Source organism: Halichoerus grypus, chromosome 2 (assembly GCF_964656455.1).
Source record: "Halichoerus grypus chromosome 2, mHalGry1.hap1.1, whole genome shotgun sequence".
NCBI classification, from domain to species: Eukaryota; Metazoa; Chordata; class Mammalia; order Carnivora; family Phocidae; genus Halichoerus; species Halichoerus grypus.
In genome coordinates, this window is record NC_135713.1 from 71,927,451 (window position 1) to 71,954,015 (window position 26,565).

Consider the following 26,565-nt stretch of genomic DNA (forward strand, 5'->3'; position numbering starts at 1 on the left):
TCCCAGCTCTAAATTCTTATAGAGGTATTGTTCATTCCACATAATTTAGTTTGGGTGTCTATTATTTTGTATTTTTCATTAACTTGCAGGGGCACTGAGTCTTAATACATCCATAAGATAGTAAGCTATTTGGAGGCTTGGATCACATCTTAAATTTTTATATTATAGGATGGGTGGTGACTGGGTAGACAGGAATTCTGTCTCATTTCATAAAAAGGGAATTCAAGGAGTCCTATTAAAATATATATTGTATGCCTTAAACTTATGAGTAAGAAAAAAAAAATGATGGCGTGATGCCTGAATCCTCACTGCTAATGTGAGACAAATTTTTGAGCTGGTAAAGGTTTGTGCTAAGGTGACCCACCTACTTTGTGGGATGCCTGGGAGTCATAATCTGCTGTCACCCTTTTACACTGAAAGAGCAGACTGGTACGAAGGTAATAAACAAGGTTGAGAAGGTGCATGTTTCCTATAGGTAAGAAACTGGATTAGCCCCAGAGAGTTAAAAAAAAATGACATATTGTATAAACATAGATGAAGGGGAGAGGGAGATACAGGCTCCCAGTGCTGGAATGAATATGTCAGGGGAATAAAGGCACAAGATAAGGAATATAGTCAATGCTACTGTAACAGCAATGTAATGGAAAAGATGGTAGCTTCACTTGGGATGAACATACTGTAAAATCGCTAAGTTGTACACCTGAAACTAATGTAACATTGTGTCAACTATACTCAAATAAAAAAAAACTATATATATAGTGTAATGAAAAACAAAATAAAAATAATTGAAGGAATTGAACATAAAAGCAGGATATTATTCTCCTAGGGCTATGATAACAAAGTGGGTGGCTTAGAACAACAGAAATTTATGCTTCACCGTTCTGGTGAAGTCAGAAGTCTGAAGTCAAGATGTCAGCAAGCCCATGCTCCCTCTAAGTATAAAATTCTTCCATACCCCTTCCTAGTTCCTGGTGGCAGCTATCAGTTCTTGGCATTCCTTGGCTTACAGCTGCATCACTCCAATCTCCGCCTCTGTTGTACATGGCATACTCCTTATGTATCTGTGCCTCCACTTGGTCTTCCCTCTTTTTATAAAAGCACTAATCATATTGGATTATGGGCCCACTCCACTTTAGTATGACTTCACCTTAACTATACCTGCAGCCACACAATTTCCAAAAAAGGTCACCTTCTGGGGTACTGAAGCTTAGAGCTTTAACATATTTTTGGAGGACACAAATCAACCCATAGGAGGCAATAAAAACTGAGGTGCAAATTAACTCTGTATTTAGTGGATAAAATATATGCTGAGAATTTCAGCCTGGATGCAAGAAATAGGCAACAGATTTACCTCTAAAAATAATGAGGATACATGATCAACCACTGGAGTCAGAGTTTGTAAGATTTATGCCAACAAATTATAAAGGAAAACACAGAAATTGTGCATGGGTCCCAAGGGAAATTTATCCTAAGAGAGCTGATGAAATAGAATTGTGGGTGATTTAGAAAACACTAATATCAATAAAACTGTACATCATATACATGATTTTTTAAATAAGAGCTTAATTAGATTTGCTTTTTCAAATTTTTACAGTTCAGTAAAATTAATCATGGGCAGGATGGGAATAATAATTTGGGGAAATATGACAGCATCAATGTATGTAGTTTTTTATGCTATACTTTAATCAAGGAATACATATTCTTTGATTCTAGAATATATATCATAAATTAGAATATCAAATTCAATGGATGTATATCAGGTCAAAAAATATTATGGTAAGTGTTAAAACTTTTCTTAATTTTAACCTTGGAGTTCTTGAGTATTTGATCTGAAATACTTCTTTTGTTAAATTATTTTTAGAAGATATTATATATTGTATGTGAATTCTAGGAATTTCCTCTGTAATCTAAATTTGCATATCCAGCTTCTAACTTGAAAATACCACGGAGAGGTATCACCAAAATCTAATGTTGAATATGTCCCTAAGGTAACTATGTCATCTGCCGATATTCTTATTTCCCGCAGTACAGATAATTTATTGTTTTGTTCTCCCATATGTTTCCGGAACTTTTCATGACCTGCTCCATATGAGATGAGGAACAAGAGGGCGGCTATCCAATAAACTATATTTGCCAGGCTCCCATACTAATTAGACTTAGTTTAGATAGATTTCTATTTTTTTCCTGACTTCAGCTTTCTACTACCATCTTAGCTATCAGTTATATATTTTTCCTATTAAATGTCATATAGTATTTTCCCCTTCTAGCTGCTTTGAATATTACCATTTGATCTTTAATAATCAACAATTTGATTATAATACACTTAGGTATGTTTCTCCTTCTATTTACCCCATTTCAATTCACTGGCAATATCTTCCAAATGATATGGGAAATTATCAGCCATTATTTTTTCAAGTATTGTTTTTATCCCAACTCTCTGCCTTCTCCTGCTGGGACCTTTTTTTGATAAATTTCCACATGTACTTTATGCTTAATTTTACTTTGTTATGTTTGCCTTCTTTGTTTTTTGTTTCAGTTTACATACCATTTCTAATAGTGTATTTCTGACGTCAATATATATAGCCTATCCTATGCTCTGCTTTTAATCACATCCATGAGATCCACTTGATTCTTCTTTTTTTTTTTTTTAAGATTTTATTTATTTGAGGGGTGCCTGGGTGGCTCAGTCATTAAACGTCTGCCTTCAGCTCAGGTCATGATCCCAGGGTCCGGGGATCGAGCCCCACATTGGGCTCCCTGCTCCGCGGGAAGCCTGCTTCTCCCTCTCCCACTCCCCCTGCTTGTGTTCCCTCTCTCGCTGTGTCTCTCTGTCAAATAAATAAATAAAATCTTAAAATAAAAAAGATTTTATTTATTTGAGAGAGGGAATGCATGAGAGAGCATGGACGGCGGGGGGGGGAGGGGTGGCTGAGAGGAGCAGAGGGAGAGGGAGAAGCAGACTGGACTCGGGGCTCAATCCCAGGACCCAGGGTTCATGACCTGAGCCAAACGCAGATGCTTAACCGACTGAGCCACCCAGGCGCCCCTACTTGGTTCTTCTTTGTATAAACATTCTATCAATACTCTCCAACCATGCATTCACATTTTCTTTTTTTCTCTTTTCTATAACATATAAATCAAGAATATGTTGAAGGTCTTACTAATTGCAATATTTGTATCATCTCTGGGGCTATTTTTACAATAGACTATTGTATTTCTTTTTTTTTTTTTTTAAAGATTTTATTTATTTTTTTGAGAGCGAGCAAGCGAGAGAGAGAGCACAAGCCAAGGGGAAAGGCAGAGGGAGAAGCAGACTCCCCGCTGAATAGGGAGCCCGATGTGGGACTCAATCCCAGGACCCTGGGATCATGACCAGAGCCGAAGGCAGACACTTAACCAACTGAGTGACTGAGCCACCCAGGCGCCCCTAGACTATTGTATTTCTTTATTGCTTGTCTTGTTGCTGGTTACTCATATGATTAGTAATTTTATATATCACATATTGGAGGTAATACACAGTAAAGATCTAGATTATCTTGCTTTCTAAGTTCTCCTAAGCATATATTTTTACTCCTAGAGCATGTATCTTAATTCTAGGATTTGGTCCTTACTTCTAGAGAAGGGCCTTTCTGGATTCTTAACTCAAAGTTCTGGGCGCTTACCATGGTATCTCTAACTGGGTTGGCCTGATAGTTTTATAGAATTAGGTATCTACTCAAATCTCCCCTGACTCCCTGTGGTTGCTCTCTGCTAGACATTCTGGAGTTTTACTCCTTGGATGCATAGCTAAACAGTGAGCCAAAGACACAAATAATTTTAGATATGTTATTGTGGCTCCTTTTCTGCCATGCCTTTCTCTTTATTTTTTTTAATTTTTAAAATTTTATTATGTTATGTTAGTCACCATACAATACATCATTAGTTTTTGATGTGGTGATCCACGATCCATTGTTTTCATATAACACCCAGTGCCCCATGCAGTACGTGCCCTCCTTAATACCCATCACCGGGCTAACCAATCCCCCTTCCCCCCTCCCCTCTAAAACGCTGTTTGTTTCTCAGAGTCCATAGTCTCTCATGGATCATCTCTCCCTCCGATTTCCACCCCCTTCATTTTTCCCTTCCTTCTCCTAATGTCCTCCATGCTATTCCTTATATTCCACAAATAAGTGAAACCATATGATAATTGACTTTCTCTGCTTGACTTATTTCATTTAACATAATCTCCTCCAGTCCCATCCATGTTGATGTAAAAGTTGGGTATTCATCCTTTCTGATGGCTGAGTAATATTCCATTGTGTATATGGACCACATCTTCTTTATCCATTCATCTGTTGAAGGGCATCTTGGCTCTTTCCACAGTTTGGCTATTGTGGACATTGCTGCTATGAACATTGGGGTGCATATGGCCCTTCTTTTCACTAAGTCTGTGACTTTTGGGTAAATACCCAGGAGTGCCAATTGCTGGGTCATAGGGTAGCTCTATTTTTAATTTTTTGAGGAACCTCCACACTGTTTACCAAAGTAGCTGTACCAACTTGCATTCCCACCAACAGTGTAAGAGGGTTCCTCTTTCTCCACAACCTCTCCAACATTTGTTGTTTTTTTCCTGTCCATTTTTGCCATTCTAACTGGTATAAGGTGGTGTCTCAATGTGGTTTTGATTTGAATTTCCCTGATGGCTAAGAGAAGAAGAGGTATATAGATTGGGATGGAAGAAATAAACTTTGTTTACAGGTGACGTGGTTATCTATGGAGAAAATCTGAAAGAATCAACAAAAAGTTCCTGAAACTAATAAATGATTACAGCAAAGTTGCAGGATACAAGTTTAATATATAAAAGTCAATCCATATCTTCTGCTTAATATTGCTATGAACCTAAAATGCTCTAAAAAATAAACTCCATTTAAAGAAATATGTTATTAGTGGAGTAGCAATGTATTTTTCTTGAATCTCCTACCAAAACAGACAAAATAATGAATGCATTAAAGCATTAAATATGTAAAGAAATAAAATAGAACATTTAAAGCATTTTAAACCAAAGTAGTCAAGTGTTATTCTTACAAACCACAAAATTCCATTGAGCTGTGCCAAACTACCAACACCCATGTATATCTGTGTGAGAGGAAGTAGAAGGCAATGATTTCTGATAGCCCTGATGCTGGTAAATTGCCAAGAACAATTCATTCAGAAAGCAAGAGAAGACTCTGGAATAGAAGTCAGGCGTAACTATCTGAGGAAAGCATCAGGAGAGGAGGCTTTCTGTTTCCATTGTAAGGATGAGTTTAGGGGACGTCAGGAATGTTAGACAGTGCTGAGGTTGTCTGGTTGTCGTGAAAGCTTGAAACCACCCAACTGAAGAAGTTTCCTTCAAGGACAAAATCAATGCTAAAGAGAAAGTGTTGGGAATAGAATACAAATTAAGCAGGAGAAAGATACTATGGGGAAAAAAGAAAAAAGTTGGAGCAGGCAGTGTGGAAGAGAGAGAAAGAAAGGAAATATTCTGTTAATAGTAAAAAAAGAAAAGAAAGGAGACAGTTCTCACAGCACCTGAACTGGCTATTTGATGCTTTACGGTAGAGAAAAGCCTGCCGCCATGAGACTATGAAAGTTACCTTGGCATAGTCCCATATTTGGAAGATAATTTTTAAAGTTCAAAAAAACTCATTTCATATAAACATTCATAACACAATAGCATTATGGTTGAATTCCATACCAATTCACCAGGTTGAAAAGAAATATATGAGCAGAATAAACATCTTTCAGACAATGAAGACAAAACAAAAGAATATGATCTACCAAAAAAGATTTAAAAATTGAAGCTTAGTATTTCAAAATAAGCCAAATAAAATTAAAATATGAAAAAAAGCATAAGAGCTAGAAAAAATGAGAAAAATAAATTATGAAAATAAGAGAGCTTGAAAATAGACTTGAGTTCCAAAATGATTTAGGAATAAATTTAAAATAATTTTAGAAATAAAAACTAAACTAAATAGACAATGAAAATGAAGAGATATCACACATGATACAGTAAAAGACATAGTGAAAAACAGAATAGTAAATTTTAAAATCAAGCAAAAATTAACAGAGACATAAAATGAGGAAGTAATAGAAAAAGGTAGAGAAATTACATACACACACACACACACACACACACACACACACACACACAAAATCCAAGTGAAAAGCAAGAGCAAAGAATACATACTAAAAACTGTAATTTAGGGGCGCCTGGGTGGCTCAGTTGTTAAGCATCTGCCTTCAGCTCAGGTCATGATCCCAGCTTCCTGGGATTGAGCCTCGAATCCGGCTCCCTGCTCACTGCTCGGCGGGAAGCCTGCTTCTCCCTCTCCCACTCCCCCTGCTTGTGTTCCTGCTCTTGCTATCTCTCTCTCTGTCAAATTAAAAAAAAAAAAAAAAAAATCTTAAAAAAATAAAAATTAAAAAAAAAAAAAATTGGGGCAGCTGGGTGGCTCAGTTGGTTAAGCAACTGCCTTTGGCTCAGGTCATGATCCTGGAGTCCCGGGATCGAGTCCCACATCGGGCTCCCTGCTCAGCAGGGAGTCTGCTTCTCCCTCTAACCCTCCTCCCTCTCATGCTCTCTGTCTCTCATTCTCTCTCTCGCAAATAAATAAAATCTTAAAAAAAATAAAAATAAAAAAAATTAAAATTAAAATTAAAACTGTAATTTAACATAACTTTCCTGAAATAAAGAATTATATCTTCGGGTGCCTGGGTGGCTCAGTCGTTAAGCGTCTGCCTTCGGCTCAGGTCATGATCCCAGTGTCCTGGGATCGAGTCCCACATCGGGCTCCCTGCTTGGCAGGAAGCCTGCTTCTCCCTCTCCCACTCCCCCTGCTTGTGTTCCTGCTCTAGCTATCTCTCTCTCTGTCAAATAAATAAATAAAATCTTAAAAAAAAAAAAAAGAATTATATCTTCATATTGAAAAGGAATATCATTTCTCAGAGAAAAGGTGTTTTTTTTTTTAAGACTTTATTTACGTATTTGAGAAAGAGAGCACAAGACAGTGAGAGAGAGCACGAGCAGAGGGGAAGGACAGAGGGAGAAGCAGACTCCCCACTGAGCTGGGAGCCTGAGCTCAAGACTGGAGTCTAAGGCAAGACGCTTAACCGACTAAGCCACCCAGGCGCCCCTCTCAGAGAAAAGTTTTACAAGCAGCCCAAATCAATACATACTATGGTAAAATTATTTGATTTAAGCTCTAAATGCTTTCACAAGTGACTTGCTTTAAACAACTTTAACGATAATCCAAGTACTACTTAAATTATTTGAAAAATAAACATAGGGGAGAAAACCCTCTAAATTCTTGTTATAAGGTGAATGTAATATTGATTATAAAATCTGATAAAAAATGCTCCAAAAAAGAAATCTACAAACCAACGATGCATGTGAATATTAATAAAAATCTTTGACTTGTAAATTTAATATTATTGCAATAATGAAGTGGATCTTTTTTTCTTGAGATAAAAAATTATAAGGTCTATATGAAAGGACAAATAAGAATAGAGAAAATATAAAAACCATGAAAAGGATATTCTAATCCTTTCTGTATGAGGTGTATTTTATGACCTCTATATGCAAGAGAATAAATATTAGAAAAATGAATGAACTAAGATAGAAAATCTGGAAATAGACATATTTGCAAATAAAAATTTAGTATATTACAAACATAGCATTAGAAATCAGTGAGAAAAACATTCTTTATAATTAGTAGTGTTGGAATAGTGTCATAGCCACACAAAGAAAAGACAAAATTATCTCCACGATGAATATGTCAGTATTAGGAGAAAATAATGCACCTATAAACTTGAAAGTAGGGAAGTAGTCTTAATTGTGACTCACAAAATATAATTAATAAAGGATAAAATTAATAATTTTAGTTATGTTACTTGTCCAAAAAATATGACAAACATTATAATCAATACATAACAAATGACAAAACAGTGAAACACATTTGCAAGGAAAAATGCTTAAGGGCCATCAGATTTATTCATTAATAGGATTTTAAGATAGGGTAATTTGGAATATGGACCAAGTCAGATATTCAGATATATTCCAAAGATAAAAACAAATGCAAGTTGTCTCAGCAGCATGCATATACTAAAATAATAATGACAAAGAGAAGATTAGCACAGACCCTGTGAAACACTAACATGTAAATTCATGAGACATCCCATATTTTTCTATATACTTTAAAATGGCGAAAATGGTAATTTTATGTTATGTATATTGTATCATAATAAATAAACTGAAAGATAGATACGAAAGAATGAAAAAGATTTTAATTAAAATAATGTAGAAGGTAAAAAAAAGTGCAGGACATCTTAAATATTTTCATAATCTTAAATTTCATAAAAATCCTGGTATTGGTATCATTCTGAGTTTGTACTGATGCTTAAAAAATGAGAAAATCCTAGCTGGTTAGATCAATCTGACTAAGAACAAGAAGAATGAAAACTAGACATAATGGACATAATGTACCTCTTGATGTGATACAATAGGAAGCTATAACTCCCCCTGTGAAGTATTATTATAAAAAAAAGATAGGACAAATCTGATCAGCCTTCTAAACGTAACCACTTTTTACAGGAAATAAAAAGGTACGCAGACGACCTTAACTGATACAAAGGGAGACAATGAGCAAAATTCAGAATGTGCAAAGTTATATAGGATCAATACCTTGGTTTCTTTATCAAATAAATTATAAGGAAAAAAATGGATGGGGAGCTTATAAATCAAAAGCAATTTAAATTATATCAATAAAATGCATTGAATATATTTTGTTTCTTGATTCAAACTGTAAGTTAAAAATACTATGAAATATTGAAAGAAATGTGAATACTGTGCTTTTCACATTAAAGATTTGTACTTAATTACTTCAGGAAAGATAAAAATATTGGAATTATGATTTTTAAAGTGTCTTTTATAGATACATATTGAAGGATCTTTGGATGCAATAAAGTGCTATCTAGGATTTATCTGAAAAAAAAAAAAAACTAAGGTGGGTTGTGGATGGAGAATAAGTATAGACTTAGAGAAAAATATACTGACTATTTTGAAACTGGATATTAGATCCATAGAGATTCATTATGTTACTTTTTCCTTTTATATATTTACACTTTTCCAAAATTTTTTAAGTAGTACCCACATTAAAATCACAGACAAAATAATAATGGTTGAGGAAAATTCATCATGTCAAGTTATTTAAAAGCTGTGAGAAGAAACAATAAAAAGGAATCTAAGCTTATACATGCTTTATCTTTTAAAAAATCTATTTATATTGTTTCAACTCATTGATCAATATACTCATACTTTTTTATTTTAAAATATATATGACTAGACATATAGAAAATTGTTAACCAAAAAATGTTGGTCAAATCCTTTTGTGAGAAAGTAAGCATTTCTTGGCTTAATTTATTTATTTTTAACATCAACTAATCTTAAGGATTAGGCATTAAATGCCAGTTAGTTTTTAAAGTACATTTGCTATTTACACTCCACTAGGGAGAAATGTGACCTCATTCCATGTTCTGAATAACACAACAGTGCCCTAGTGATTAGTGCATCAGGTCAGATGGGAGAAAAACACATAGCTCTGCACTTTTAACAACCTGCTCAGTCTTAAACTGGTTAACAAGGGATTTAAAGGCAAATCATTAAAAAATAAAAAGTCAATTGATTAAGCATGGTAGGTAATAAAACAAATTCTATATTTATGTTACTGGCATAGGGGTAACAGTCTCCTGACAATGTATATCTTTTACACTCTATTCAGATACAATAAACATCTAAAAGTTTAACTTCAGGGCGCCTGGGTGGCTCAGTCATTAAGCGTCTGCCTTCAGCTCAGGTCATGATCCCAGGGTCCTGGGATCGAGTACCACATCGGGCTCCCTGCTCAGCGGGAAGCCTGCTTCTCCCTCTCCCCCTGCTTGTGTTCCCTCTCTCACTGTCTCTGTCTCATTCAAATAAATAAATAAAATCTTAAAAAAAAAAATTTTTAAAAAGTTTAATTTCATTTTAAACTTACAGTTTTGTATATTGGGGGGGCTATTGTCATTTTAACTACCACCAGTGTCAAGCTTTGAAATGCTCCCATCACCACAGAAAGCTCCCTTACACCCCTCTGTAGTCAATTCTCATCCCCACCTTGCTTCTAAACAATCACTGATCTTCCAGAAAGCAAACTGTGATTTTGCCTTTTCTAGAATTTCATATAAATTTCATACAAAGCCATAAAATATGTAGTATTTAGTGAGTGGCTTCTTTCACATGCCACCTGACTCTGCAAGACTGGAACACTTTGCTGCATCATTCCAGAGTGTCTTCTTGATATAGTAGAGATAGCACTGAAAAAATAGGGTGAAGGCCTTAATCCTATCTCTGCCACTCCAATCTGTGAACTAAAATAAACATTTTAACTTCTCTTGTCCAGCAACAGTAGGATGATCTGTCCTCCTCAAGGCTACTGTGTGGAGCTAACTAGAGAGAATGGATAAAGTGCTTTCTAAAGTGCAACACATAACACAGATCAATTCAGAAGAAAAAGTTATCAGAAATAAGAGATATGATAGTTTTAAAAATATTTTATTAAACATGAGTAAATGTATATTAAAATATAAATTTAAATCTTCTACTTTTTCACTGTGGAAATGGGAATAAGATGGAGGAAGACTGAATACATTTTATGAAATTGGAATAAAATAGGAAAAAAAAAAAAAAACCACCTAAAACTAGAATTATAAAAAGGAACAATGTTCTATCAAAGTCTAACAAAGCTCATCTTAAAAAAAAAAATCAAATAGCAAGCTTTAGAAATACACTTCATTCTTTTAATTTTCATCACCATCAAGAATTTATTCTACATAGGACACATCTGACAAAGTTATAGTTCTAAAACAGAGCGTATAATCCTTGTCTTCAAGTTTCCTCTACTTTCCCTATCAACATGGAAAAAAGGCAAATAAAATGGCTTTTAAATAAAATTTAAGGACAAGGAAAGAACACTCTTCCAGCAAAATAAGATCACAAAGATTATGTGAAGGTTGACATTTTTAACTTAGTTTTATTTGTTTTACCTGATGTCAAGAAAGAAGACAAGGTATCTACTGTCCCTACATCTATATCACTGTGATGGATCTCCTTTCCTGATCCAACTCTGAATCTTGAAGTTTTCCTCTGCTTTTCTTTGCCCTAGGGAAAAGGTCCCAACATAACTGCAGTGTTACAGGCTTGAAAATTTCTAACACAAAGAGGAAACTGAGGAAAACTTATAATTTACAAGGAGGTATAAAAGACCATGACACTTGGGAAAGGGTAAACGATGAGTTATATAAGAAGATAGCTCTGGGTAGGTTGAATTTTGCTAGTTAAAGGAAAATGCAATTGGAATGCCTGAAAGATCTAGTCTGTGTGGAAATTTTAGAAAGGCTAAAGACAGAACACATGACTTTTTGCCTTTTTTGTCTTTGTCAGTTAGATAAATTATACAGATCTGAAGTAAAGTACTAACTGGAAGTTTTTCAAGCATCTATAGGCTTTTATCCAGTAAAGAAAAGGGAGACTCTTCAATCCATGACTATAAAATATCAGATCTCAATCAGATGTGTGAAGTATCTTCATTAATGATGGTTGCAGGATCAAAAAGTTGATCCATTCAATTAATCTGGCTAATTAAAAAATAAGATTAATTTCCCCTTGTTTTGGTCACTCTATTTAGGAAAAAAGAAAAAATACATGAAAGTTAAATAAATTTCAAATTACTGTTTAGTACAGTGAGTATAGAAGTATGTAGCATACTGAACAACAGTTTTATTAGTAATGATGAAGAAAGAGTAATCATTTAAGGAGGGAACACTGGAAAATTTCAGGCAGAAGAAATTAATTTAGTAGTAGGAGATCCCAGAATCAAACCCAAATTTTCTGATTCTATATGAGTATGCTACTTGTTATAAAAATTATAGTCCCTAAAATAATGGATATTTATTTGCTCAACAGTATTTATTGCATGCCTGTGATATGCTAAATTCTGTTCCAGCCAATGAAGATAAAGTAGTAAGGGAAGCAAAGCAGTGAACAAAAATAAAGTCCCTCCATTTGTGGAGCTTGTATACTAAAGTGAGGTTGTAAGACAGAAAATATGGTATATTGTCATATAATACTATGAAAAAATTAAAAAGGGTAAGCAGATAAGACAGGAAAGAGAATTATAATTTTAATCAGGATGTCTAAGGTACATCTTTCCGGGGAGGTAACATTTAAGGATTAATCTAAATGAGATTTTTCAGGTAGAGGAATCTGGGATTACAAAGACTCCAAGGTGGGAATATGTGAAGCATGAGATATGACTGGTAAAGATGTCAGTGTAGCTGGAGTAGAATGAGCCAGAGAGAGTAATAAGATTTGTTGAGGTCTATACATTTTATCCATTTACAATACAGAAATTTTTGAAGATGTTCTTATTGTTTGAAGAGTGCTACTTACAGATTAGTACATAGGAAGTGCTATATAGCACTACTCAGTAAAGAGCTCTTGCTTCAAAAGTAAAAAGTTTTTTCTACTTTCATAGTAAAAGCCTAATAAACCTGTATAAGTTAGTGCTTATCACACTAGGCGTTACATATTGTATAATTATTTACAGAATGCAATAGATTCTGGCTTATTATACCCAATGTATATAACAGAATCTAAAAAAATATTACTGTCATTTTAAGTCTACAGTGGACTCTTGAACAACACAGGTTTGAACAGTGCCAGTCCACTTACACAGATTTTTTTAAATATATAATTTAATATATAAATACAGTACAGTATTGTAAATGTATTTCCTCTTCCTTATGATTTTATTAATAACATTTCCTTTCTTCTAGCTCACTTTATTGTAGGGATACAGTACATAATACATATATGCAAATTTTCAACTGCACAAGAGGTCAGCATCTCTAAACCCTGCATTGTTCAAGGGTCAACTATATAATGAAAGATACAGTGATGAATTAATGAATGATTAAATGAATGACTGTATCAGTTAGCTATTCTTGCATAACCAGCCACTCTAAAATTTATTGGCATAAGCCAATAAGCTAATGACAGATTGAAAAGAAAATGTTAAAAAACACAAATGACCAAAACTCACTCCAGAAGAAATACAGTGCAATTAGTCCTATATCTATTATAAATTGTATTCATAGCTAAAACTTTCCAAAAAGGAAAATTAATGATTCAGATGACTTTATTTATGAATTCTATAAAATATTAATGGAAGAAATACTAATGCTTAAAAATAAATAAATAAATAAAACAAAACAAAACCAAAAAAAGTCCAGAAAATAGAAGAGGGCATACCTCCCAACTCTTTCAATGAGGACAGCATTGCAGTGATACCAAAACAGACAATGATACTGTAAGAAAAGAAGATTACAGACCAAAATTCCTCATGAACATGGATGAAAAATCCTTTATAAATATTGGCAAACTAAGTCCATCATATGTAAGTAGAATGATGTATCATGAGCAAGTGAGATCTATCCTGGGAATGTGAGGATATTTCCAGATGAGATTAGCATTTAAATCAGTAGACTGAGTAAAGCAGACTGACCCCCTGATGTAGGTGGGCATCATTCAATCCATTGAGGGACTACATAGAACAAAAAGGTGCAGGGAGGGAAAACTTACTTTTTATGATGAAATGCTGAGCTAGAATGTGAGTTTTCCGCCCTGTGAGTGGGAATTACAGCATTAGCCCCCCTGATTCTCAGGCTTTCAGACTCATACTGAATTGTACAACCAGCTTTCCTGGGTCTCCAGTTTACAGACAGCTGTGGGACTTCTCAGCTCCATACTTGTGTTAGCCAACCAGCCAATTCCTTATGGTAAATTAATCTGTATCTAATTACTATATATCTCTACATCTCTATTTCCTAACTGGTTCTGTTTTTCTGATGAAGCCTGACTACTACATTAATTTATTTATACCAATATTTTAAAAGAGGAAAAAAAATCCATTTAACAGATGCCTGGAAAACATTTGATAAAATTCAATATCCACTTATGACAAAATTTCTTCAAATCTATGAATAGAAGACAAATTTTTAACATTACAAAAGAAAGCTGTTAATAACTAGAGTTAACATCATACCTTGTTGTTAAAGACCAAATAGTTTCACTCTATGATTAGGACCAAAACAAGAATTTCTACTCATACCATTCCTATTCTACAACATGCATACCAGTGCAATAAGACAAGGAAAAGAAATACAAGGCATATGGATTGGAAGGTAAGAAATAAAACTGTCTTAGAGGTCATGATTGTCTACATAGAAAATATCAAAGGATATATTAAAATAAATGAGTTTAACTGGTTACAGAAAAAAAAAAGCCAGCATACTAAAATCGATTGTCTTTAAACATACCAGCATAAACAATTAGATAATTAATTTTAAAAAGATATCATTTACAATACTACTAAAAACATAATAAATCTCAAAATAATGGGCATAATTTGTATAATAAAAATTCCACATTGTTGATAAATATCAAAGAAGATCTAAGTAAATGGAGAGATAGCTCATGTTCATTAATTGGAAGACTTAAAATTATCAAGATGTAAATTCATCTCAAATTGATCTACAGATTGAACACAATCCCAGAGAAAATCCTATAAACCTACTTTTAATCAACAAACTGATTCTAAACTTTATATGGAAAAGAAAGAAATAAAAAAATTGCCAAAACTATTTTGAAAAATGAAAACAAAGTTGGATGACTCACACTACCAGATTTTAAGATTTTCTATAAAGCTACTGTAATCATATAGCATGGTATTAGTAAAATGATAGTCACATATCAATAGAACAGAATGAAATGTACAGAAATAGACCTGTATAGATATAAGGAAATCATTTTGACAAAGTTGGCACTGCTATTCAATAGGGAAATACCTTATAGAGAAACAATTATACATCCTTGTACAAGGAAAATAATGTAAATATAAAAGTAGAAACTAAAATTGAAAACTTCTATCTAGAAGAAAACAGGAGAAAACCTCTGATATTGAAATAGAAAATCATTTTTTTAAATAGAACATATTTAAACCTCTGCTTTTTGTAAAAGGGCATTTTAAAACAAAAAGCAAGCAATAGTCTCAGAGAGAAATATTTGCAAAACACATTTAACAAAGTACTGGTAACCAGAATATACAAAGAAATCTGAAAAATTACTAATAAGGAAAGAATTAATATAATAAGAATGGTAAAATATATGAAAAGATAATTCACTATAGAAGAGATCTGGATTAAAATAAGCACATGTAAAGATGCTCACTATCATCAGTCATTAGACAAATACAAATTAAAACCACAGTGAGATACCACCACATATCTAATCAAATGCCAAAAAAAAAAAAGAATGAAACGAGTAATGAAATACCTGACAAAAACAAGTGCTGGCTATTGGGCAAAGCAATCAGAACTCTAAAAAAAATCATATACTAGATGCAAAAGAAATTAAGATATAGGTCTATACAAATGCCTGGAAACAAATGTTATGGTCCTTTTACTCATAATCATCAGAACATGGAAATAACCTAAAAAGTCATCAAAAGCTTAATGGACAAACAAATCATTCTATATCCATACAACACTCAGCATAAAAAAGGAATGTGCTATTATTCATACTATGATATCAATGAGTCCCAAAAGGAATATGCTAAGTCAACTTAGGAACAGACTCAAAAGGATACATGCTTTATGACTCCATTTATACGACATTTTAGGAAAGGCCAAACTATGGGGACAGAAACGACATCAACATTTACAAGGGGCTACAGCAGTGGTGATGGTGGGTTGTTTGATTACAGATGGATGATAGAAACACTCTATATTCTTTGGGATGATAGAAATAGTACATATCATCATTGTGGTGGTGGTTATATGATTATATAAGTTGGTCGAAATGCATTTATCTGCACACCTAAAAGAGGTGAGGTTTGTTTTTTGCCATTATACCTCAATAAACCTGAAAAATTACATAATTGCTTTAAGACAATAATAATTAATTATTGCTCCTATTCCTACATATTATCTGGATGTACTGTTCGAGGTTACTGGATTAGGTTGATACTGGCTGGACTATCTAACGTGTTTGAGGTCAGCATGGTGGAGCAGGCAGGGCTGACTGATCTGATGAACTTGCTTAGGATGACTCTTGATGTATTTTCTCTCTTGCAGAAGTATGTCTCACATGACATTCTCAGAGTTTCCAGAGAGAGTGGAAATGTCTTGAATATCTTGAGGTTTAGAGTTGGATCTGGTATAACATCAGTCCTGCTCCATTTTAGGGCCCACAAGTAAATTTTAAGGTTGAGTACAAATTCAATAAGTAGTGATACCCTCTACCTCTATTAAAAACTGAATAGTGAATAAATATGTCAGCAACCTAAGTTCCATCACTTGAACTTTTAATGTTTCCTGTAATTTTCTTCATATAAGAATATCTTTAAAAACCCAACAATCTTGACAAGCTATAATTAAATGCTACATAATAAACCCTAGAACTTGGGTTATCTAGTAAATTTAGTGAGAATCAATAACTAATTTGTGCAATTTAGTCCAAATTAAAAGCTTTTACTTGCATTTCTGGGAAATTCAAGACAAATAAGACTTTTGTACAAAATGCATTAGCTTATGGATAAATTGGTTTAGTAGAGATCTTTTAAAGGGAAGAAGGGTGAAAAATCATACAATATAATAACTGATTTTTTAATGTATTTTTTATAGATTTTATTTATTTACTTGAGGGGGGAGGCACACGTGCACAGGGTGAGGGGAGTATAGGCATGCACATGAGCAGAGGAGGGGCAGAGGGAGAAGCAGACTCCCTGATGAGCAGGGAGCCTGCCGCAGGGCTTGATCCCAGCCCCCTGGGATCATGACCTGAGCCAAAGGCAGATGCTTAACCAACTGAGCCACACAGGTGCTCCAATAACCGAATTTTAATAAAAGTAAACTCTTTTATGAAAGACAGTGAACCCAGAGTATATAGACTAGCATTTATATTAAGTAAAAAAAAAAAATTATTAAAACTCATTATATAGGGCACCTGGGTGGCTCAGTTGGTTAAGCGACTGCCTTCGGCTCACGTCATGATCCTGGAGTCCCTGGATCGAGTCCCGCATCGGGCTCCCTGCTCGGCAGGGAGTCTGCTTCTCCCTCTGACCCTCCCCCCTCTCATGTGCTTGCTCTCTCATTCTCTCTCTCTCAAATAAATAAATAAATAAATCTTTAAAAAAAAAAAAAACTCATTATATAGCCTGCCACAAATAATTTGGGCGACTGTGTAAAATTCCTAAAATAATTACTTTTTAATTAGATAACATGTATGAGACAGAATAAAATCACATGCTTCTATAGTGCGTCCCACAGGCAAAACATACTCTAAATAATTTACATAATTATGTAATTTTAACCTTTATAATATTGCTGTGGAATGCACAATTCCTGTTTTACATATAAGAAAATGGAGGCTCAGAGAAGTTAAATAACACCGTAAGGTAACAACTGCAATGAAACAGTCAGGATTTGACCTCAAGCAATCTGTGCCAGATTAAAAACTTAGTTTATCAAAGTCTGAGACAGAGGTTTATTTGGAATTATTGTCTCAGGGAGCAAAATTTTGCGGTGTTGGGAGATGAGGCGCTAAGGCATTATGAAACTGAAGAAGAGGAAAGACAGTAGAGTGAATTACTGGGTTAGTACCTTTATAGGTGGCTCGTGTTGACAGGGCAATACCGTCAGATCTGTCTTCCCATGGGACAAAGAAGAATGATGAGGGAGCAGAAGGCTGGCTGAAGACAAAGCATAAGCTGACACCCTGCAACCACCCCTTACCCCCTACTCTTGGGTGGGACATGTGTGACATTCTTCCAGGAATCTCCCAACTGTCTTAATGTTAATGCCTTGCTAGAGGGGAAAACAACCTTAACTTGACAATGCAAGGCCTCTGGTATCTTGTAGGTATCTTGTAGGTATCTTGTAGGTCAGGCCTCTTTAGCATATCAAAGTCCTTTGAAACCTCCCTTTTCCTTACTTCCCCCAACTCCCGAGTATATAATCACCACTCCTCAAGACCCCAGTGCAGCAGCTCTTTCTGCCCCATGGGTCCTGTCTCTGTGTTTTAATAAACCACCATTTTGCAACAAAGACATCTCAAGAATTCTTTCTTGGTAGTCGGCTCTGGACCTCACCCCACCGAACCTCACCTATATTCCAAAACCACATCAAGAAGACATTTTATGCACTGCATCCCTGTCCTCGTTGGTCAAGGATGGTTCCAAAGGTGTTAATGCCCCCTGAAGTTTGGGTGGCTCACAAATGAGTCCCAGTAATTTCCCAAAGACCTCACAAATTGCAGAGGTACAAGAAATAGGCCCTAGAGAAGACAAAGTAAGATTGCATTTAAGCAAAACTAAAGTCTTTGCTCACCTAATTGACTTTACAGTGATTAAAGTAGACAGTAGGGCCTAGAAGTGGGGCCTAGGCAGAAACAAGTGTCTATGTTGTCTTTAAATTTAGAATATAAAAAGATGATCTAAAATGATAGCTATCCTGCCAATATATTTCCACAAGATCCATTTTAAAAAAAAAGCCATGATAAAAAATATGTGTTGAATGCATAAATCATACTGACTATTAAATGTAAGTAAAGGTACATAGTTATTTTCTCACAGTCTTTTCTGAATCTCTTATTCAATATGCATATGATTAGGAGCTAAAATTAATCATGAAATATATTACCTACTTTATGAGAACTATAAATCAAAGGGAAGTGACTCTTTCTTATCAGAAAGAAATGAAAAAAATCATGTATTACCTTCAGGCTAAGTGTTTCCACTCCAGAAATATAGTAGGCCATATCTTATCTCCAGTTAGAGATAAGAAGTATTTTAATATCCAAAGTCTTATTGTTGTTTATTAGTTTCCAAAATGCAAATTGATAAAGGTCATCATTAAATAAAAGAAAATTGACTTCTTCCTCTTCTTCTATATAGAAGGAAGACCTTTAGTGGACAAGGTATAGAGACGACCGCGACACACATTCAGGGTAACGCCCTCGCTCAGTATACACAGATGTATTTGATGTAGTAGAAATATACTCTATCAAAGAAATGAAGCCAGACTTCATGTCCTTTAGATGTTTTGAGGAACAGACCTGAAGAGACCTTAGCAATAGTTAACGGTTTACAATCTTCTTTAATAACTCAAGCTGGTTCCACAGTGCCTTCAACCACAAGGGACATAAAAATTTCCCTGGGTGTAAACAGTCTGCTTTAGAGAAAGCAGGATTCTTTTAACTGTAGTTTAGTTTACTTTCAAGCCAATCTAGTGAATCTTAGGAGAATGAGAATACAATATCATGCTTTTTTCCTAGTTAAAATGATTCTATAGAAGGTTAGTATCCATGTTCAAAAATGGTATCTTTCTGCTTGATTAATATTGCCTGGAAAATAACTGATTGAAGAAGTCGAAAAATATCAAAAAGATAGTCAAACTATTCAGGAAAAACACTTTTGTTTTAAAAAGGACAACTAACAATACAAGAGGATGGCTTCATTAAACACATCAATAGCATGCTAAAGGCCCAGCTGTGGTCCTTGTACTGTGCGCCAAAAGGCATTCAGAGGTAACAAATGATATTATGTTTTTAATATTAGTGTAATCTGGATTTAGTACTAGCTACATTGATTTGAGAAAGCATTCAACATACATTCCACATACCTTTTACTTCCCCCCAATTATCTTTCTATATTGTTCTTTCAAAAAGGATATATTCTGGGTGAATATTAGATTCCAACAATAAAATACTCTTTGCATTTTTTCAAATTTCACATTGAGAAACTTACTACAAAAGAAGAAAAAAAAAAAAAGAAGACCTAAGAAGTTTGCTGTTTTGTCTTCAAATTAAGCTTCAGTTAGAACCATTGCTCCAAGTGTATGTCATTAACAATAAATGGAATTGATAATAAGGCCCTGTTGTGTCATGAGGCTCCTGCTTAGGGTTTATTAGCTTTTCAATAGTTTTGTTTTCTATTTAGATGCAATTTAGAAATTTTCTGCTTTAAATAGCACAACTTTAGCAATACATAGGGAGTTTAAATTTTTGAATGCAAAGTACATATCTTTACATAATAAAATAATTCATGGAATGCCATAATTTTATGCTGCTTAAAAAGTTTGAAAAGATATAATATTTTTAAAATATTTTAATGGAAAACTCTTATCCTTTAAAAAGTAGAGAAAATAGTATAATATACTCCTATGTAGTTATCATCCAGGATCAAAAATGACCAATTTATGGTCAATCTTTTTAAATTGATACTCCACCAACTTCTATATTATATTGAAACAAAACCCATAAATCATATTATCTGTAAATATTATAGTCCATAATATAATTTAAATGTCATCTCTTTCAAGGCTTTTTAAAATCCTAACAGAATTCATAGAATTTTTCAGAAATATAGGACATATGCATATATATATATGGCAAATATTTATACAAATATATGTATATAGGGCATATATATAATTTAATGAATAGGAGAGGGTCCAAGATGGCGATGCAGAAAGATCATCAACTCACCTCTTCCACAAACACACCGAATGGACGCCCACATATAGAGCAATTCCTACTTAAGAAGAACTGAGGACTTACTGAATAGCATCTGCACCCCAAAGGGTAGAGGAACCTCATGGAATCAGCAAAAGATGAAGACAGGGTAACTACAGGAACCCCAGTTCCGGAGAGTGTGAACTGCAGTGGGGAGAAATAGTACTGAGTGACTAGGAGCAGATTTGTCTGCCTTGGGGCATAAAAAAAAAAACAAAAACAACTAGCTGCGGTTTAAAAGGGCAACTAGAATTTAAAGGGACCAGCCCTTGAGTGTCTGTAGGAGTCCTTCAGAATGCTCTCCATGGTCAGAGGGGCTGGTGAACCCCATTGTTTATGTTCCCCCTAGGTCACCTAGGATAATTTCTGGTATATAGTAAAATATTAAAATATTTTTAAATACAACAATTTCAAAATCATAAACAAGAGTATCGTTTAATATATTACTAATGTAACATATCAAACTACCTACATAATAAAAGAAAATTGTATTTGGCTGATTAACAGTATTCACAAATTTAAGTTACTTTGACAAAGAAGAGGAGAGATAACGTATTGATATTACAACTTCTGCTCAAGATGTCAGATTAAAGCCACATCACAAGACTTTCTTCTTAATTCTAACATACAAATACCACATAAATATATTGGACATGGACATACAATTTGAGGTTTAGGCACCTATTTTAGGAATGAACTTAAGGCAGTAAGACCGGTTCTTGATGAAGCACTAAAACAGATTTTGTTTGCTTGTTTGTTTACATGTCAGAGAGCCTGACAAAAGAGAAACCCTGACATACGCTGTCCATCACAAATAGGAAAAAAAACTTTGCCCCTGCTGGCAGAGACACAGAGTGGGCACAGCCAAAAGTAAGTTAGCAGTCCCAAATCTTGACTGGAAAAAAAAAGAAAAAAAAAAAAACAACATGAATTTTTTTTAAGTAATATGGTTGTTAGAAAACCAGGCATTATGCACGTAGAAGTACTGGGTCCCAAATAAAATTAACCTGTTAAACTCAAACTGAGAAACTAATATAAAACTGGTCTTTAACCAGTCCACATGACCCTGGCTAAAACAAAATAAAAATATTCTACAAGGACAACTGCTTAACCTAAGACACAGGTATAACAGATTTTCAAAGAAGAAAACGCCTACCGATTTGACATCCACAGGAAAAATCTACAAAACACATGAGAATCCACTACTATGAGACAACACAAACAAGAGAATAGCTAAAAATTTAAAGATGATGAGGACTTTATGATTTAAACTTCTAAAGAAAAAGAAATAGAATCTATAAAATAACAAGGGGAGTTTAAAGGAAATGCCAAGAATAAAACAGAAACAGTAAACTTGGAAAATGTGGTCTTTAAAGAAAACACTAGATAGACTAGAAGGATGACCAGGCTGATGTACCACATTGGAAGATAAAGTTACAAAAAATAAATTAGAACATGTCATGGGGGGAAAACGGTGGGTGATAATTTAGAAAATTAGTTTTAAAAAATTAGTTTTACGGAGACTTGAGGCCATCACTTCCACTCTGATGGAGTAACTGGGCCTCCTACAATAAAGAATGAGAAAATAGGTGCTTGCTTCAGCAGCACATATACTAAAATTGGAACGATACAGGGAAGATTAGCATGGCTCCCGTGCAAGGATGACACGCAAACTCGTGAGGCATTCTGTATTAAAAAAAAAGAATGAGAAAATAGGACAAAATACATGAAACATGTGTTTTCAAACACAGGATTTCCCAACTGGAAAATAGCAGCACAGGACTGTGATTCCTAAGAGAAGGAAGATAACTGGAGTCTTAAAATCAGCCCAGCTTCCCTAAGGAGGCACCTTCCATATTGTGACGCAGGAAGAGCTAATGGAAACAGACAATAGCCGCCTGTCTGTGTTCAGTCAGACACATACATAAAAGGGGCTGGAATTTGAGGGGCAAAGTACAAGATAAGAGCTAGTTAAACACAAGAGTTCCATAAATTTTCATAAAGGTTTCTTTGAATCTGTTGTTAAAGCATGGGATGCCTAGAATGAAACTTCTAGGAGCTAGGAAGAGAACCAGTACTGAGTTGGATGGGTAGAGGGTGGTACTGAATAATTCCTAAATAATCACATGTTGGGATAAGAGATGTTTAAATTCTGATCATCCAGAATGCAAAGAAATAAATACCTGGGGCATTCAAGGGAGACCTCTAAAGGTTTACAAATTAATTTGCAAATAAATAAACTACTGGTCAAAACAAACTTCAACAGTCTTTAAAGGATAAAAAAGACAAAGAAAAAAGAAAACTCTAAAATAAAACTTATAATGTCCAATACCCAACCCCAAAATTATGAAATACACAAAGTAGGAAAATGTGACTCATAACCCAGAAATAATCAGTCAATAAAAACTGATGCAGATGACAGAAATAATGGAAGAATAACACAAGATATTAAAATAGCTATAAACATGCTCAAGGACCTAAAGAAAAACACAAACATGATGAGGGAAATAGAGTATACATACTAAAGAATCAAATAAAACTTGTAGAAATAAACCCAAAACATCTGAAATAAGAATTTGACTGGTTAGGGGATCTTGTTACCTACATCTACATAGAAAATCACCCAAACTTAGTGGTTTAAAATTACCCCAAATATTTTTCTTATCTCCTAGTTTCTGTGTATCGAGAACTCAGAAAGGGCTCGATTCGTGGTTCTGTCAAGATAACTCATGAGATCATACCCAGATAATGGCTGGTGATGAAATAGTAGCTGGTAGGGTGGAGGTATGCAAAAGTAGCTGAGGAATGGCTGACTTCTCATTCTCTTCATGTAGTCCTAGAGTCTGTCTGAACTAAACTGGGTGTCCTTACAACATGGAAGCCTTACAAAACATCAGATGGTTTAGGAAGCAGCTTAGGATTCCAGCACAATTGTTCCAGCCTGCAGGGCAAAAGTTACACTGCTATTATTACCTAGTGTAGGCAGACACATATAGTCATTTCCATCATCACCTCAAGTCTTCCCAGACTCAAGATCAGGGATATAAGATATAAACTCCACTTATTGAAGGGAAGAATGTCAAAGTCACCACATAAGAAGAGATATATTTATGACCATCTTTAAAATATATAATCTGCCAATCTTCTCACAATGACATCACTTCACATGAAAATATAGCCACATCACCTATCCTAAGACTCCTAAATCTTTTCTCATTACAGAATCAGTTTGAGGTTTGAGGTATCCATAGCTAAGTCATGTTCTAGTTCAGATAAGCACCCTCAGATGCAATTCCTTGGATATAATTCCTTGAATATCATTCGTCTCAATCTGAAAATCTGTGAACTAAAGAGACAAGATATGTGCCTTCTACCACCACCTCCAACATACAATGGTGAGGAGACAGGAATGGCAAAACCACCATATATTCTCCATATATACACAGAAGGAGAAAAGGACACATAGGAGACACTTGCTCACAGCAATTCTGAAATCCAGCTGGAAATACGTGCCAGGTTCCTTCATATGTTATTCTCCATGAGTCTTGGTTCTGCATTTTTGGCTGTTTTGCCCTCTGAATTATTATTTTCCATTTGCAACCGTGTTACTTTCTTCCTATAGTAATTTGAAGATCCAAGGGCTTCTTTTCACTTTTCACTTTCTCTGATACTTTCAAGTTGGTCTAATCCTTTTTAAAACTGTTGATTTCTTATGTTTTGATGTACAATCCATTCTATTAGAAAGTGGCACATGTACAAGTATATTCACATATGCTTATCTCTACTTTGTACTCTCTGAAAGTCTGCGGTAGGACAACCCACACTTAGAGTCTTAAAAGTACCTGTTGTGTAACACATCGATAAAGCATTTTTTAGATCCTTTGTCTATTTGAAAAGTGTTTGTAAAAACACTATTTTAAATCTTCATGAGGGTTGATCCAATCAAGAAATGGGCAGAAGACATGAACAGACATTTTTCCAAAGAAGACATCCAAATGGCCAACAGACACATGAAAAAATGCTCAACACTGCTCGGCATCAGGGAAATCCAAATCAAAACCTCAATGAGATACCACCTCACACCAGTCAGAATGGCTAAAATTAACAAATCAGGAAATGACAGATGTTGGCGGGGATGTGGAGAAAGGGGAACCCTCCTACACTGTTGGTGGGAATGCAAGCTGGTGCAACCACTCTGGAAAACAGTGTGGAGGTTCCTCAAAAAGCTGAAAATAGAGCTGCCCTACGACCCAGCAATTGCACTACTGGGTATTTACCCCAAAGATACAAATGTAGGGATCCAAAGGGGTATGTGCACCTCGATGTTTATAGCAGCAATGTCCACAATAGCCAAACTATGGAAAGAGCCAAGATGTCCATCGACAGATGAATGGATAAAGAAGATGTGGTATATATATATATATATATATATATATATATATATACAATGAAATATTATGCGGCCATCAAAAGGCATGAAATCTTGCCATTTGTAACGACGTGGATGGGACTGGAGGGTATTATGCTAAGCGAAATAAGTCAATCAGAGAAAGACATGTATCATAGGATCTCACTGATATGAGGAATTTTTTTTTTTTGGCTTTTTTTTTTATTATGTTATGTTAATCACCATACACTGCATCATTAGTTTTTGATGTAGTGTTCCATGATTCATTGTTTGCGTATAACACCCAGTGCTCCATGCAGTATGTGCCCTCTTTAATACCTATCCCCAGGCTAACCCATCCCCCCACCCTCTCCCCTCTAGAACACTCAGTTTGTTTCTCAGAGTCCATAGTCTCTCATGGTTTGTCTCCCCCTTCGAATCCCCCCCCTTCATTTTTCCCTTCCTGCTATCTTCTTTTTTTTTTTTTTTAACATATAATGTATTATTTGTTTCAGAGGTACAGGTCTGTGATTCAACAGTCTTACACAATTCACAGCGCTCACCATAGCACATACCCTCTCCAATGTCTATCACCCAGCCACCCCATCCCTCCCACCCCCACCACTCCAGAAACCCTCAGTTTGTTTCCTGAGATTAAGAATTCCTCATATCAGTGAGGTCATATGATACATGTCTTTCTCTGATTGACTTATTTCGCTCAGCATAATACCCTCCAGTTCCAACCATGTCGTTGCAAACAGCAGGATTTCATTCCTTTTGATGGCTGCATAATATTCCATTGTATATATATACAACATCCCCTTATCCATTCATCTGTCAATGGACATCTTGGCTCTTTCCATAGTTTGGCTATTGTGGACATTGCTGCTATAAACATCAGGGTGCACGTACCCCTTCAGATCCCTACATTTGTATCTTTGGGGTAAATACCCAGTAGTGCAATTGCTGGATCGTATGGTAGCTCTATTTGAGGAATTCTTAATCTCAGGAAACAAACAGGGTTGCTGGAGTGGTGGGGGGTGGGAGTCATGGGGTGGCTGAGTGATAGACATTGGGGAGGGTATGTGCTATGGTGAGCACTGTGAATTGTGTAAGACTGTTGAATCACAGACCTGTACCTCTGAAACAAATAATACATTATATGTTAAAAAAAAAAAAAAAAAGATGATAGGAAGGGAAAAATGAAGGGGGGGCAAATAGAAGGGGGAGACAAACCATGAGAGACTATGGACTCTGAGAAACAAACTGAGGGTTCTAAAGGGGAGGGGGGTGGGAGGATGGGTTAGCCTGGTGATGGGTATTAAAGAGGGCATGTACTGCATGGAGCACTGGGTGTTATATGCAAACAATGAATCGTGGAACACTACATCAAAAACTAATGATGTAATGTATGGTGATTAACATAACATAATAAAATTAAAAATAAATAAATAAATAACTCTTCATGAGGACTTGGTAAAGGAGCTTACAG

The 26,565-nt window shown here is 35.0% G+C and overlaps 1 long non-coding RNA gene, 2 other non-coding genes and 1 pseudogene across 3 annotated transcripts in view; 3 read left to right on the forward strand and 1 right to left on the reverse strand.

Moving 5' to 3' along the window:
• The window catches only part of LOC118540106 (uncharacterized), a 1,202,880-nt gene that overhangs the window by 120,817 nt on the left and 1,055,498 nt on the right, over positions 1–26,565 (reverse strand). The window lies entirely within an intron of this gene.
• Positions 252–401, forward strand: LOC118540107 (U12 minor spliceosomal RNA). The gene has a single exon (XR_004919469.1). It is a non-coding gene; the product is annotated as a U12 minor spliceosomal RNA (small nuclear RNA).
• LOC118540109 (U6 spliceosomal RNA) lies at positions 8,109–8,205 on the forward strand (annotated as a pseudogene).
• On the forward strand, positions 22,276–22,382 carry LOC118540108 (U6 spliceosomal RNA). Its single transcript, XR_004919471.1, has one exon. It is a non-coding gene; the product is annotated as a U6 spliceosomal RNA (small nuclear RNA).